The sequence below is a fragment of the Macrobrachium rosenbergii genome, chromosome 42, assembly GCF_040412425.1.
Source record: "Macrobrachium rosenbergii isolate ZJJX-2024 chromosome 42, ASM4041242v1, whole genome shotgun sequence".
NCBI classification, from domain to species: Eukaryota; Metazoa; Arthropoda; class Malacostraca; order Decapoda; family Palaemonidae; genus Macrobrachium; species Macrobrachium rosenbergii.
The window spans coordinates 14,056,768-14,068,329 of record NC_089782.1 but is presented as its reverse complement, the minus strand read 5'-3'; the positions used below and the strand labels follow the sequence as shown (position 1 = coordinate 14,068,329).

The 11,562-nt window shown below is 41.8% G+C and overlaps 1 protein-coding gene across 2 annotated transcripts in view; it reads right to left on the bottom strand.

Annotated features, from left to right (window-relative positions):
- The window catches only part of LOC136827958 (phosphatidylserine synthase 2-like), a 117,521-nt gene that overhangs the window by 85,568 nt on the left and 20,391 nt on the right, over positions 1 to 11,562 (bottom strand). The window lies entirely within an intron of this gene.

Genomic DNA, 11,562 nt, shown 5'->3' with positions numbered 1-11,562 from the left:
CGTCTCTTATTCATAACCTCACACAAATGTTTAATCCCACGCTGCCTTTCTTCCTCTCTGATGTTATTACTGCCCTCTCTTTCTTTTCACCCATATATATTTCAATGAAAATTCTGTAGGCTACTTTAACATTAACTAATGTCCCTCACTGAAAACATGGCTTTGTCAATATCACAGCCTGCTTGTCCAAGTATTCCTCTCTTATTTCTACCTGACCTTTCCAACTTCACTATCCAGGCTTGAGTTTCTAACTCATTCAACTTTCTATTCTTCATATTCTCCCTGAAATTTTTTAAATGTGCCTTTTGCTTGTGTCTATCCTTTACCATATCCCAGATCTTATGCAGCATCCAAGGTTTCTGTTTCGTTACCCCATGGCCCAGTACTTCTTTTCCAGCAGACTAATATACACTCTTGATGTCATTCTTTGTCTGTTCATCCTAAGACATGATTTCTACAACTGCAAATCTGTTGTGACACTGAATTGAAAAAGCCTCTCCATGTTCATCTTCAAGAAACTTTACTGTATTAAACCTGAACACTCTATGTCACCTTTCTTATTGAGTGCTTTTAATTTCAATTTTAAGAGTGGCAATGACAAGTTGATTAGCACTACCAAAAGACACACCAACTTATATATTTAATCAGAAACGGTCTCTGAAATTCTTTCACATGTCTTTCCTGTGTTTGATTTAATACAAATAGCTGTGTGTGTGTGTGTGTGTGTGTGTGAACAGTATGCTCATGTTAAATAAGAGCCTTTACAGTTAGGCAATACCAGTAAATGTTGTTGCTTAATTATGTAGTACCACTCACAATGCTATCTTATCTTCTGTGGGCAACTACAAACTGATGTGATCTGAATTCTACAGATTATACATTAAAAAAAATTTCTCTAACATATGCTTCATATAGCACAGTTATACTGTTGTACAGTTATATAGTCTTGATAACTATCCTTCCTTCAAGATAAGGCTCCTCAAAATATACAGTACTGTATTTTACAGTGTCTTTCATTTTGTCTGGGTTTTCCTTTCTGTTGTTAAGGCATTCTATTCTGTCAAAAGTTGCTTGGCAGGTTACTTGCTGTTTTCCACATTACTATGAAAAATCCTTAATCATCCACCATCACTGTTACTAACTAATTCATATTTTATGACAATGATCTTAAACTCTTGTCAGTCTTAAGGACCTTACATGATTAGATACAGGACAAGGAATTATGATTCAGATTTGCATAAAACCACACAATGCCACACACACACACAAACACACACACACACAAAGACTAGAACATTTCTTCTTACTGGTATGAATACTTACAGTACAATTATTTTCATCTATTTATACAGAAACCATCACTAAAATGAAAGTGAATTAGGAAGTGAACTATAAAAACATAAAGAAAACAAGGTTCTAATATGTAGTAAAGGTGCATTATCTTAAATCTAGAAAAGAAAGATGAAGAAAGGAAACATAGAACATATGGAAAAGTAGTGCAGTAGATGAAAAACTAATAATAAAGAATATCAGAACTTATGGAAGATGCTCCTTGTGAAATATGTGATGGCTGGCATCATGAAAAACACAAAAATGGAGATACTGTACAGTACAGTATAGAGAAATCAGGATCTCCAGAAAAATGTCTCAAGACACAAGAGCCGAGATCCCTTCAGACTTACCACGCAAGGATGAAATCAGAAAATTAATTAAAAAGTCTAAATCAGCAGTCAAAGACAGGGATCCAACAATCCTGGGTTTTGCTGATTAAAACAGTAATCATCCGTACGTTCCAAGTCTATCATTACTCTTAATCACTCTTTTCATCTCCAGCCACTTTTTTTCACTGCAAAATCCATAAGAAGGGCAAGCATTAAAGGTGCAATAACATTCCCTGAAGCACTTCTATATCTACTGTCATTTCATTTGACTGTTCTTTATCCACATCAACTTCGCTGCTGCTTTGTTCTTGGAGTCTCAACTAGTTTTACATGTTAACAAGAATATAAAACTGACGCAAGACTTTCTAAAATATTGGTTTACTGATGATGTTAAATTCCTTCTCACTACCAATACAAAAGCCATCAGAAAGGGATTTCCAAATTTCATACACTGCGACACAAAGGTCTTTACAACATCTGATGTTTGCAATTATTTTTTTAAGAACAGTTTGTTCATTTTATCAGTTTCTTCTCCAGCCTATTAGTGAAGAGCATAGTGAATATTTTCATGACAACCAAAGTTAGAGCAATACTTCTATTGTTATCATATTTAGTAACATTACTTCCTTTTTGTTACCTTTGCTATGAATTACTTTTCCCAGTCATCATGATTACCTTCCTCATTCCATATTCTGTAAAACATTCTATTTAGAATAAAGTGTGGTACATGATTTGTTTCAACTGAAATCATTCTATCACAAACTGGAGTTTTGCATTTCACAAGTTACTACCAATTCCACTTCAAAACTGTTTATCAATTCATTGGTACATTCAGGTCTTTTAAACTTTATATCAAGCAAATCATCCTTATATCTCACAAAACTAGCTCCTCCCAGCATTTTCTGCTTCCTTTTGATGATGTTACTGAACCATCCTTATGTTTGGCAAGTATTTTCCTCTTTATCCCTCTTGGCAAGTATTTTTCACTTCATCTCTTCACTTAACAGATATTTCTGTGAGCTACCCTAACACAAATGCCACTCTGAATATATGGTTTTGTCAATCATCTGCCTATTTTTTCAGACATCCTCTCATCTCTTTTTATTCTTTTTAAAATGGTATTTTCATTATAAAATAAGTTTTTAAATATACTTACCTGGTAGTTACATATATATAGCTTTATCCCCGATTCGTCATACAGACGGCAGAAATTCAAAATTCGGCAATCGCGATAGATGGTCAGGTGGCCATACCTGAGCGCCTCTACCAGGTAATTAGAACCATTCCCAATTGTCCTCAGAAATTCCATGCCCCTGTTCTCAGAGGAGGAGGGAGGGACTTTTTATATGTAACTACCAGGTAAGTATATTTAAAAACTTATTTTATAATGAAAATACCATTTTTAAATATCTAACTTCCCTGGTAGTTACATATATATAGCTGATTGACACCATTGGTGGTGGGTTAGAGAACCAAAACACCGTTGGGAATTCGTATAATTACTAAACACTAAATATTAGCTGTAAACATACTCTGGTTCTTACCTGATAAGGAAGCTGGCTTCATAATTATCCTGCCTCATTCGCGGCATTCCTTGAGAGACCCAGCCACCCATCCAGGGGCTGTAGAAAGTCTCTATGGGGCTGTCACACGGTCCTCAACCTTAACATGACTAGACCACCACCTTTGCTATCCTGGCATAGCCATGGACAAAGAGCTGACCACCTGACCCACTAAAATCACTAAATAACACACTCCATAAAACCTAACTTAGACTTGCAACCCCAGACTGTGGAAGGTTGCAACAACCTTCACAGACAACCTGTGAGTTCAAATCAAGAAAAAGGCAAGGGTATAATACAAAAAAAAAGGTTATAGGGTAGAGGCAGTAGTACCCTCTCCAACTACGGCGCCGGAGGCAACGTATGGACCCAGGGAACAGCAATCCTCATATTGGGTCTGTACTTCTTTCAGGTAACAATCTGCGAAGATAGATTTGCTTCGCCAAAAAGTCGCCTTCCAAAATCGATTTCATACACCTGTTGTGTCTATAAGCCATCGAAGTTGCCACAGCTCTTACCTGCGTGCGCTTTGACTTTGAGGATTAAAGCTTTTTCTCGTCACATTCTTGGTGAGCTTCCTTATTAAGTCCTTGATAAAGAACGCCAGTGCATTCTTTGATAAGGGTAACGAAGGTTTCTTCACTGAGCACCAGAGGTGATCTGTCTGACCTCTCATGTTTCTGGTCCTTTGTAGATAAAATTTTAGGGCCCTAACAGGACAAAGGCCTCTCTCTTTTTCCTGTCCTACTAAATGAGACAGCCCTGGTATGGAAAAAGATCTGGGCCATGGTTGAGAAGGGTTCGTTTTTAGCGAGAAAACCAAGTTGAAGTGAGCAGACTGCATTTTCCCCATTGAAGCCTACTTTCTTGCTAAGGCTTTGTAGTTCTCCTACCCACTTGGCTGTAGCCAAAGCGACCAGGAAAAGGGTCTTCTTAGTGAGATCCTTCCATGAAGCCTTGTCGAGAGGTTCAAACCTATTCGAGGTTAAAAATTTTAGGACTATGTCCAAATTCCAAGAGGGGGTCGGGTTGTCCTTCCTCTTAACTGTCTCAAAGGACCTTATGAGATCCGTGAGGTCCTTGTCTCCCGACACGTCAATATTTCTGTGACGGAAGACGGAAGCAAGCATGCTGCGGTATCCCTTGATGGTAGATACTGCTAGGTTTCCTTGGGTTTTCAAATGCAGAAGAAAATCTGCCAGTTGAGTTAGAGAGGTACTGGAAGAGGAAATGTTGTTTTTCCTGCACCATTCCCTGAATCACGTCCCACTTTGATTGGTACACCTTGAGTGTGGGCGTTCTCCTCGCTCTCACGATGGCTCTTGCAGCTTCCCTGAAAAGCCCGCGCTCTTGCCAGTTTTTCGATAGTCGAAAGGCAGTTAGGTTGAGAGCGAGGAGATTTTGATGGTATCTCTCTATATGTGGCTGTCTGAGTAGATCGTTCCGACAAGGTAACGATCTGGGGTGTCTACTAGCCACTCCATCACCTCTGTGATCCATGGTCTCATGGGCCAAAATGGAGCTATCAGGGTCATGCGGGCGTCGTTCGACTCTCTGAACTTCTTCATGACTCTGTCTAGGATCTTGAATGGAGGAAAAGCGTACATGTCTAGTCCCTCCCAATTCATGAGGAAGGCGTCCACTGCCACTGCTTCCTGGTCTGGGACTGGAGAGCAGTAGACTGGTAACCTCTTCGTTCTCTGTGTGCAAAGAGGTCTATTGACGGTTCTCCCCACAGATTCCAAAGCCTGTTGCACACATCGTGATGTAAGGTCCATTCTGTCGTGAGAACCTGTCTTCCTCTGCTGAGAAGATCCGCTCTGGCGTTCTTCTCTCCTCTATGAAGCGGTGATCAGAGTTAAGTTGTTCGTTTCTGCCCACAGCAGGAGATCTTTGGCTGTCTCATTGCACAGGAAACGCGAACGAGTGCCACCCTGTTTCCTGATGTAGGCCAACGCTGTGGTGTTGTCTGCGTTGACCTGTACAATCTTGTTCTGGACCTTCTCCTGAAAGTGGACTAGTGCAAGATGAATGGCCACCAGTTCCTTGACATTTATATGCCATTTCTTCTGATGGTTTTCCATAGACCTGAGATCTCGCCCTTCCCCAGCGTTGCACCCCATCCCATGTCCGATGCGTCTGAATACAACACTAGGTGGGGTTCTTTTGTTGAAGTTCGAGGCCTAATTGAAGTTTTTGGGGTCGTTCCACCAACTCAAATGTTTTTGATTCCCAGAGGATCGAATCCACGTCTCCAGATCTTGGCCTCTTTTCCAATAGCTTGACAGATGGAACTGAAGTGGGCGTAGATGTAGTCTTCCCAGGAGGCGATTGTTCGATCGAGGAGAGGGTCCCCAGCAGACTCATCCACTCCCTGCCGAACAGGTCCATCTCCCTAGAAAGAGCTTCACCTTTTCTAAGCAATCTAGAATGCGTTTCGGGGCTGGAAAAGCCCGAAAAACCACTGACTGAATCCTCATCCCCAGGTAGATGATGTCCTGTGAAGGCGTTAGCTGCGATTTGGCTAGATTTACTACCAGACCTAATTGTTAAGGGTCAAATTCATTGTAACTTGTAGATCCTCCAGACACTTTGCTTGGCGATCTGGCTCTGATTAGCCAATCATCCAGGTACATCGAAATCCTGTATCCCTTTTAGATGTAACCAGTGAGCCACGTTCGATGCCACTCGAGAGAAAACGTGTAAGAGCCGTGCTTAGTCCAAAACAAAGTGCTCTGAACTGATAGGTTGCCCCGAGATGCACAAACCTCAGATATTTTCTGTAGTTCGGGTGAATTGGTGTGCGTGAAAATACGCGTCCTGTAGGTCTATCGAAACCATCCAGTCTTCCTGTCTGGTGCCTGCTAGGACTGACGCAGATGTCTCCATGGCAAACTTGACTTTGCTTACGCATTACTTGTTCAGTGGACTTACGTCCAGAACTGGTCTCCAACCCCGAGTTCTTGGGTACCAGAAAAAGTCTGTTGTAAAAACCCTCTGACGAGAGGTCTCACCTCTTCTATTGCTGCTTTTGATAGCATCTGGGTCACCTGTTCTTGAAGAGCTGCTGCTTTGCTCCTTGAGTAAGTAGCTGTCAACTCTAACGGTTCTTGTGAAAGAGGGGCTTCCTTAGGAAGGGAATCTTGTATCCTTCCTTCAAAACTTCGACTGTCCATACGTCCGCCTCCCCTTTGGCTCCACTCTTGCCAAAAGTGGGATAACCTGGCTCCCACTTGTGTCTGGAGGTTGTTGTGATCATTTCTTGGATTTGGGTTGCTGCTTGGGGTTCTTACGGGGTTGTCCTCCAGCAGCCATTCTCTGACTTCCTCTCGAAAGGGCTCTCCCACGAAAGGGCTGACTGTAGGAGGAGCTTCCTTGTCCTTCCTGGCTAAAAAGTTTGCCGGAAGAACTTTCCCTAGCAGTCCTTGTGATCAGATCTTGCGTTGATTGTTGCGCAAGGGCTGCTGATAAGTCCTTAACCAGCTCTGAAGGAAGAGCTGTTTAGATAAGGAGCATACAACAGTTCAGATTTCTGAGCTAAAGTCACTCCAGAAGACACTAACGAACACAACATAGCTCGTTTCTTGATAACACCTGCTGTGAAAAGGGCAGAAAGTTCGACCGACCCGTCCCTCACAGCTTTATCGAGACAGGCAATAAGGTGCATTTGCGTGTCATTCTTCTGATCTGAAACCTCTGCAAGAGCTGCAAGAGTCCAGTCCATCAAGCTGAAGACTTCAATAGTTCTGAAGACGCCTTTCAGCAAAATGATCCAACTCAAGTGGACCACAGAACCTTGGCTTTAGTCATGGCTGTTCTCCGTGAAGAGTCAACGAGTCTGGAGAAGTCCCCTTGGGAGGAGGCAGAACTCCCAAACCGAGAGCTTCCCCAGTCTCACGTACCACACGCTGGATCTAGAAGCCAATCATGTCGGGGAAAGGAAAAAGTTGTCTTTCCTTGTTCCTTCTTCTTCAAAATCCAATCATTCAGTGTCGAAAAGGCTCTCTTCACTGATTTGGCCAACACTGTCTTTGAATGAGGAAGACTTCTGGGTCTACCCATCAAATATTGCGAGGGAGGACTCCGAGGTACGGCCTGATGAAAATCGTTAGGAAATAAGTCCACCAAAAGAGTAAGAAGTCTTTTCAGATCAGCGGCATGAAGAGTTTCTTGAGTTTCCTCTTCCGAGATCTCTTCCAAAGGATCCGCTATTTCCGATGTCGAACGAGAGGGGGAAACGTGTGAATCGTGCTGCTTATGCGTGCGCCACGCATCGCCCAACTTGCTGCGAGGAGCCGCGATCCTTGTTCCCTCCCCGTCACTGCATGCGGCTTGTTGCGGGAAGCGTCTATGAGCGCTGCAACTTGCCGCCAGTTTGCGATCTTGCTGGCTGTTAGCGTCTTGTTGTTCTGATTCTTGCCTTACCCCTCTTCTTGGGTCTGTTGACGTCCTTAGATTCCTTCTTGTGTGTTTCTTCTCTTAGTCCTTGCGACTTGTAAGAGTCAAAAAGAGACGCAAGGGACTGCTGGACTTCCAACAAGAACTTTACTTGAGGTGCCACTTGCTGCTGGGAAACAACTGGAGATGGCACTGCACGAGCTTCCACAACTTCGGAGACTCTAGCTGGGATCTTTTGATGAAGAGGTGGTGACGCAGTTGGCGACACGTCCCATTCTGGGGCGGGAGAAGCGTGAACTGAAGTCATGTATACGTCTTCTTCCTCCGACGAGCTATGCGTCTTACGCCTCTGTTTAGGCGCAGAAACGCCGTCTTCTTCCGACAGGAATCTCTCTGGAGAGCTCCATTTGCTGCAAGAGGGTTGTTGGAGCGGGAAGGGGGACCTGCATCTCTTGATAGGTCTAGACTCTTGTGATTGACGCCAACCACGCCTGGGTCTTGCGTCATCCGAGGAAGACGAACACGTCCTCATCTCGCCTTTCCTGCGGCGGGGGAGCGTCCTGGGATGCGTCAACAGGATCGCCGAGGGACGCCCGCTCGTTGTTCAACGTCTCTCACCTCCCTTAGCCTGTCGACGCCTTCTCCCAGGGTTGGGGAGCATGGAAGAGGTCTAGGGCTAGGAGCGTGACAGACACGAACGGACGCACCCTCCACTGCACTAACACTGTCACCGAACTTTTGTTGCAAACTATGCAGCCCCATATCACTTCCTATCCGAAGAAAGGGATTGTGCAAAAACTCCTATGGCCGAAATAGCAGCCATTATATCCTTTAAAGACGGATTACTTACTCCCGACTCCGCAGGAGGATCGGGTACTATAGCCTTAGGGTTAGGATCAGGAATATTAGTATCAGACAAGTTAGAAAGGACTTGACTATCAGAAGACCTAGCTGAAAGGACACTGGAAGATCTAGCTCTCCTAATTCTGTCCTTTTCCAATCGCCTCACATAGCGATCATACTCTCTCCACTCTTTCTCGGACAAACTTTCACACTCCTTGCATCTATCATCAAGTGCACACATGATCTCTGCATTTCTAACAAACTGTGTGGGGATCAAGAGCAGCCTTGGGAAGCCGGTTCTTGCATCCCCTAACACACTCTCTAACAACAGGGTCAGCCATCTTGAAAAGCAAGTACAAAGAACAATTGTAACAGTCAGAAACCGAACAGATAGGCTAACAATGAGAAACGAAAAATCCAGGGAAGATCCAAAATCAGCGAAAGCCATCAACGAAACCAAACAAGTAATGGGTACTTCACCAATTGTAGTAAAGCAAACCAAAGTAGAGCGAATTTCCAACGTGTTAATAGAACGACGGCAGGGAATTTCTGAGGACAATTGGGAATGGTTCTAATTACCTGGTAGAGGGCGCTCAGGTATGGCCACCTGACCATCTATCGCGATTGCCGCGAATTTTGAATTTCTGCCGTGCGCTACGACACTAATCGGGGATAAAGCTATATATATGTAACTACCAGGGAAGTTAGATATTTAAAACTTCACTATTTAAACCCAGATATAGGTAGTCCCCGGGTTACATCGGTCTCACCAGGATCAAGGTAAATCAATTGGGAAGTTTTCAAGACAACCAAAGGATTAAAGGTAAGGCTTTCACAACTTTATTTCTTATTTTTAGTAATTTTTTAATACGGTGTTCCGGATTACGTTGAGCTTCAGAAATGGAACCACTGAAGTAACCTGGGGACTGCCTGTACTTAGCATGATATAATTTGAGCTCTTCCTCTCCCCTCATGTTTTCTACGGTTACTTTTTTATGCTTTATTGCATTCTCATCTAATAACAGATGTTTCTGTCCTGTTACTTCATATTTCAGTATATTATTAGCTTTCCAGCACACTGATATAGTACTACATTCCTAAAGTATGTCAAGTCTGTATTGAACGTCTGTGCCACTTCAAATATGGTTGCTTAAATTACAAATCTACTTTGACATTCACCTGCATTTTCAAATTCCAGCTTTACTGAAGTGCTAACCCAATACTGTATGATGTTATACTCACATGATACAATGTAACTGGTATAAGTAATAGTCCAAGGGTAATAAACTCTAGACTTGGATTTGCTGTTATCCAGTCAGGGGCCAGCTGGTGTCACCACTGGCCTTTACTTAAGTATTCAGAATTGAGGTTCCTTGGTCCAAGCTCTAACAAGATAAAAGCCATCAGGTGATCAGTTGTTTATTTATTATAAGAACTGTCATTTCATTCCTCCATTTTTTATACACATACCATACTTCCTGACAGCTTGGGTACACTAATTACATAAGTCATCCAAAAGATTCATGCATAAACAAGTAGTGAACATAAGATGAAGTTGGTTAGCTATGTGGACACAGCCCACAAGGAACAGGTGTTAAGCAAATGGCAGAAAGCAATGCAGCCTTTAGCCAAAGGACTCTAGAGGACTTTTAGCACCATCTAAAGTGTGCCACGTGAAGTACACATCATGCAGTAACCAAAACACTGGCTTTTAGTAATTTCCCATTACTTGTAGTTCATCATATATTCTGTTCTAATTTCTCTGCTTGTTTCATCTGAATACTGTATACAAATATTATAATATTATGCCACAGTCAATCAAAGTAAAATACATATGAGGTAATTAATTTTCATGAAAAAGTCCATTTCTATATTATGCACACATAATGAAGAAACTACGATATCTAATGAATATAAATTGTAAAAGCAAAAATGGTAATGAACTTCCTGATAATTTAAAATAACTATGCTGCCTCATGTATGCTTACTGGTAAGTATCCTTTACGAATACAATTAAACATGCCTAGTCATTTAATGAACATGTACTGTAATAGTTCCCCTTGGTTTAGTAGCCAAACTTTGTGATTATTATGACAGATCAGTTTAACCTGTTCATTGCAGCACATTCCAATAAGCCTGGCCTGATGAGCCATCCTTAAATTGGAAATGAACACTGGAGCAAACCCTACAGATGGAGACTAAGCACTTTACTATAACATTTCTCAATGTAATTTTTTTTTTTAAATATTATAAGAGCCAAAAAAGCACAGCTCTTTCATGTAATTCAAGACAGAGCAACATGAAAAGCCCACACAATGAAGGACTTGTGATTGCGTGGAATATGAAGTCCAAAACTGCCTGAGAAATATAGAGACAACTTTCCTTATCAGGCAACTCATAAATTACTGGTAACGAACAGCTACAAGGAAACACTCTCATGAACAGTGGGATGCAATGGCAATTCTTATTTTAAATAAACAGCTGATCATAAACAACAAAGGAAAGACAGAGGAAAAGTTCATTATGATATGAAACATCAGAATGGGAAAAAAATTCACAAGATACTTCTGCATAACCATATCAGGTAGGTGATGAAGTTATGGGGATACTACCAACCACTGCCCACCAGTAACTACTCAGACATGCTTCTCTGTGCACTCTAGATAGCATGCCATGGAAGTTAATAAAGCATACGACATGTAAAGACAATTTATTTACCAATGCAGGCATGGTATGTCTATTTAACCACTGGACTTCTTTCAGCCACTAAGTGCATCACTTACTTTTTTCACTTATCACAAATTCCTTTGAGCCTCAATCACTTAGTTGTAAAAATACTTCCATGTTACCATTTTTTTTTTACCATTCAATCAAGATTAAAATCCCTTGATGTGTGAAAACGTTACTTAGTGCTCTCATCAGACAAACTTATAAAAAGAAAACAATACACTCAAAAGACAATGGGGATGTATTCTTCAGGCAAACCAGTCAAAAGTTCCTGGGTAAAGTATTACAGTCTTCAACCCACTAGATGAATCACACGCCTGAGGTAAAACCATTTCCGTAGATCTGAAATTCTACTTAATGCAGATACTGTA